This window comes from Panicum virgatum, chromosome 8K (genome assembly GCF_016808335.1).
Source record: "Panicum virgatum strain AP13 chromosome 8K, P.virgatum_v5, whole genome shotgun sequence".
Taxonomy (NCBI): domain Eukaryota; kingdom Viridiplantae; phylum Streptophyta; class Magnoliopsida; order Poales; family Poaceae; genus Panicum; species Panicum virgatum.
In genome coordinates, this window is record NC_053143.1 from 9959449 (window position 1) to 9964720 (window position 5272).

Here is a 5272-nt window from a genome sequence, read left to right on the forward strand (position 1 = left end):
TGTGTTTTGTTGTGATTGAGTTTAGTCAACGAGCTACTGGATGTAGCTAAAAATGCTGATAATTGGATCTTGGCATTACTGTACCTAAAACTGTACGAAGAAGTTATTGTAGAAATACTAGAATCACCTAAAAATGTGGGAAAAATCAACTCGATGCACATAAAAAAATACTTAATAAACGGATCTTTGGATTAATGAATCCAAAGCATACATAGAATGCAGGCCGAGCGTAGCTCGGTTGTTGCGGCCTCCCGGTGGGGAGCGCACCCGCCCGGGCTCGAACCCGTGGCGCTGCACTGCCGTTTAAGCCTCCATGAGGCAGGGGGGATCGGCTCCCCTTTCTCCAAAAAAAAACATACATAGAATTTACTAGATGTATTACTGAATCTACATGTGCATTGGTATTACTGGATGTACACACATATGCGTTACTGAATAACTGAGAAGTGAAAACTGTCCATTACTGAATCCAAGCATGCAAATGGGTACTACTATATAATGATTCCTCAGAGACTTGAGAAATTACTGTAAGTGCATAATGCTGAATAACTGATTCTTCAGATTACTGACAATCCAAGCATATACATATAGTTGGCGGCGGGCATGAATGTCTATACATATTAGTCACAAATTAATAGCCTCATGCAGTCTTCAAAAAACATCCACCGACAACAGATAAATTTGTACATATCACATTTTTGCATCTTCTCTCTTCAATTGGAGCCCTGGAGCACATGGTGAAGCTTCCCTGGAGCTAGCTCTTAAATCGTAGCCAGTAAGGGTCTTCTGTCGTTGAGCTTGTGGAACGACATGTAGTATAGAAGTTGGGCCCTATATTATGTCCAAGTAGATGCTAACACAAGCTACTATACTGACTCAGTAATCAACAGCTATGCTAACACTTGTATATACTACTACTGAAATAACATAGTACTGAGACTAAACTAAACAGCAAAAAAAAAGAACAATTGTTCTTGGAATAACAAATTACTGAACTAAAAATGCTAATAACATGCTTAGCTAAGTATCAAATCCAAAAATAACTGAAATAAATTTACGGAAACTTTACAAGCTAACTACTGAACACTACAAAGAGGGGTGGTACTACTATAGCTCGAACTACTAAAGCACAATATTTACTCTTGCTTGGAACAACTAAATTGTATTGGTTCAGCAATTATTTCAGAATTATATAACAAAGATTACTAAACAAAGATAAATTACTGAATACATTGGATCGACTACTGAATCGAATCTGCTAGATTACTGAACATAATTACTGAGAAAGGCATTGTACTAAATGTGCAATATCAGTAGTTGAAGAGCCGAACACCGGAATATGAACTGGATGCACTTCAAGACATTGGATGGTGCATATGAATTCTAAAATAGCATATGCAGGAGTTGTCAGTGTCTCCATTAAGATGAATAGGATATGGAACAAATGGGCAGGGATATTGTTGCTTGTTCAAAGGAAAAGCATAAGCTAAAAAAAATGTACTACTGAAATCACTCATGTGTTGTCCAAAAAAATACTAATGAACATTTGAAATTACTAAGATTCGTTTGGATTACATTATTATTGGATCAATGAATTATTTTGATACAGGATTACTAAAATACCGAATATTTAAAACTGACAAAGTAGCAGGGTGTCTTACTGCATTACCGAATATAGTGGAAAACCCAACATACACAGTGCCAAGCTTTGAGCAATCAAGTGCTAGTGCCGAGGTTGGACAGCATAGATTTGGGTGAAAATGCAAGCAGACAATGATCCTGCTTCCATTGCAAGCAAACGAGGCCCTGCAACTTGCTTCTCATTCACCTATGCGCTATGGGTTACTGAGATTGTGGGTTACTAGATTACTGAATTATGAAGATAAAATTACTAAAACAAAGGTGATTAGGACAATTACTAAAATACTGAAGCAAAGAAAAATTGATAGCTAAAAAACGGTATTGGCCTTCCAATGCTCTGACTAACCAAACACAAATAATCTACAGCTTAATACAATGCACTGGAGCATTCAGTAATCGCCTGCTTGCACGTTGCACATGATTTTTTTTCAATTCATCATTAGAAAATACAACACACAAAAATCTCTGAACTAGCCTCTAAAAAAATTCACAAATGGGAACTACGAATGGGAAGGTGAGGGGAGGAGGGTGTGAGTCTCACCTCTGTTTCTCCCTCTGCTCCTACTTGTGCACGATCAACAGCAGATGGTCAACGCCATGCCCGTTGGACGCCGCACAGCCTCCACGCCCCGCTCGACGCCTCTGCACCACACCGCTCGACACGGCCGCAGCCGTGGCCTCCGCGCCACATCACTCGACGCCGCCGCAGCCACCGCGCCATGCTACTGGCCGCCGCCACCGCGCTCATCCGGCTAGTGGCTGCCGCGCTCTCACTGCTCGCAGATGCCGTGTTGGTTTGATCCTTGATTTGGATCGGGAGAGGAGGGGTGGGGGGTTGTTTGGTTGGAGGGAGGCGAGGGGTTAACTGGAACAGGGTGGGCCTCGCCGAGCGGGTTGGGCATAAGGATGGCAACGGGTCGGGTTCGGTTCGGGTGGAGTATCTGGGCACCCAAAACTGAAACCCGAACTTGAAACCCGAACCCGACCCGAACTCCAATTCGGGTACAAATTCAAACCCAAAACCGAAACCCGCGGATACCTGAAACCGAACGGGTAATCCGAAACCCGAATTTTTTTCAAACCAGCAATGCAAGCCAGCAACACCATTTCATTATTCCAAGGTCATTCATTATTCCAAGCACACTGAAATATAGGCATTGCAGATGAGAAGCAGAAAATATCATCTACAGATCTCAGAGACAAACTATTAAGGCCACCAGCTACCAACACAGAAAGTCAGAAACAGAGACACTTCAGATCTTAGCTTTCTCTTTTTAGCAGCAGGGGCATCATCTTCTACTTCTACCTCTACCACATCAAGATTACCTACAGTTGCAGAATCACTTGCCGGTGTTGCTGAATTGGATGGTTGTGTTGCTGTTGCTGAATTGGCTGCAAGGCGTGGACGAGATTGAGGACGAGAACCAACAGATTGAGATGCAGCAGCAGCTTGAGAACCAACAGCCGACATTGCTCACTTCCTGACAAATGCAAAAAAGGCAAACACATACTGTATGATATAACAAGAGGCATCAAAATATTGCAGCATACATTTCGCTATAACAGAGGCATCTTAAGAAATGGCAAATGTAATACCATCAGAGAGCTAATTCAGACTGGCTGGTGCAAATGTAATTTCATTCAAAAAGTAACATAAAAGTCTGCATCTTTGACTAAGCAAAAAATCCTGATAGAAGCAGTCAGCAGCCAGTACCAAACAAAGTGATATACATCTTCTTTTCAACTACATCAGAAAAATGGCCCTATCTGTTTTGTCACTAAAGCACGAGAAGTCATAGAGAATGAAATATCTCAGTGTTTTCCATCTAATCCTTGCTAGCATATGGTAAGGTTCATTTTACTTGAGGAATCTAAAATCCTGATAAAAAACCATTAGCAGCTAGATTCAAAGTAGAATAGGCAAAGCACTTCAAAGTAGAATAGGCAAAGCATGACATGTTTGTCAAACCATGTAATGCAGTCATCTTTTAAGTAAAGAAAAGCCATGTCATGATTCACATAAATTGGCAAGTAACCATGAAAAGCAATAGGCGAGTTTTGCAATATTCCGAAAATACTCCACAGGTTGATATCCTCTTTGTGGTATGCTGTTTTATGTGCATGATAAAAAATTAACACTGTGTGATTGATAGTCAGCATGTCAAATGCTGTTGATTATTTATACTCCTACACTAACATTTATGGACACTAGTTTGAAATTGTTTTAGAATCTAAACCAATTAACCAATAGTGAAGTTAACCATACTGTTGGCTGCTGCTAGTCCGCTTAATTAACATTTATGGGTTATTCTGTTAGTGAGAAGCAATTTAATTCGGCAGCAATTTTCAATTTCGAGCTATGACAGCACTGGAACGAGCTATTCAATTGGGGAAGAAAGAGGCCGCACCTTCTGCTGGATCTTGAGCTGTTGTTGAGACCTCGCTTCTGAAGAAAGAGACCGCACTCAGCTGCAGCGGTCGCTGCTCTGCTCGATTCCCATCCCCGCAGATCTAGCAAGAAGATGAACATGGGTGAGCCAATGAGGAAAAGGAGGAGGATTAGGGAAGGGTGATGCAGAGGAGGTCAGGAGGAGCACCTGGATCTGAGTCCCTCGAGGACCGGAGGAGGAGCACGGCGGACGGCGGAGGTGGCGGAGCCGAAGCCTCCCTGCGGCGGCGACAACGAAGGACTCGCGAGGAGTCAGGTCACGAGTCGACTCGCGGTCATCCACGTCGGGTCAAGACCCACGCCCAACCCGCACCCAAGTGAGCGGGGCCAATCAGCGCTGGTGGGCGGCGGCGTCGAACTCCGGCCGCCGGCCTCCGTCGTGGGTAGCAGGGCTGGTGGCTGGATGGGGATGGGTGCGACGTGGGCCGCGGGAGGGGATGGGTGCGTCACGGGGCCAGAGGAGTCGCCAGTCGGGGCATCGCGCCGTCGCCGCGTTTGGCCTGGCGGCCGTCGGCCGTCGCCCGTCGGGGACGGGGACTCGGGGGGATCTGGATCCGGGAGGGAGGGGGGTCGGGGTGAGGACTGAGTGACGGCCGTCGGGGTCGGGGGGATCCAGAAGGGGAGGGGGTTATATAGTTAGGGTTCTAAAATGGGCTGTTATTGGGCTGTGGGCTCAAATTTTCGGGTACCCGATGGAGCTCCGCGGATGTATTTAAAGATCCGCCCCAAACCCGAAATATTTCGGGTACCCGAACCCGCAAATCCGCAGGTGAAAACCAAAAACCGAACCCGAAACCCGAAAACCCGAAAACCCGAAAACCGCGGATACCCGCCCCGAACCCGATCCGCTGCCATCCTTAGTTGGGCACGGGGGTGACGGGCTGGGTGGGCTGGCTGGGTCGGTTGGGTGCTGGGTGTAGAATGTGAAAGGGCATGTAGCCTAGTAGTTACAAGAGCCTTTGTAGCACCTGAGGTTCTGGGTTCGACTTCCCATGGGAGCAAATATTCTGGGATTTAACGGCATTGTGCATTAAGTGGTAGGCGACGTTCCCATTGACAGCGAGACGCCTGTGGTGACTTCGTCAATCTCGAGATTTTGTTGGCTCAGTCTTCGAATATGCTCATAAGGGTAGGGTTTGCGTACATGTGTTCATAGGGGTGCGAGTATGCGTGCGTCATGAG

General features: G+C 45.4%; 1 long non-coding RNA gene across 1 annotated transcript; it reads right to left on the reverse strand.

The window, feature by feature from the left end:
* Positions 1-2729: 2729 nt before the first annotated feature.
* On the reverse strand, positions 2730-4895 carry LOC120643876. The gene is made up of 3 exons (XR_005663234.1): positions 4239-4895; positions 4050-4152; positions 2730-3122 (listed from the first exon to the last, which is right to left on the reverse strand). It is a non-coding gene; the product is annotated as an uncharacterized LOC120643876 (long non-coding RNA).
* Between the last annotated feature and the right edge of the window lie 377 nt (positions 4896-5272).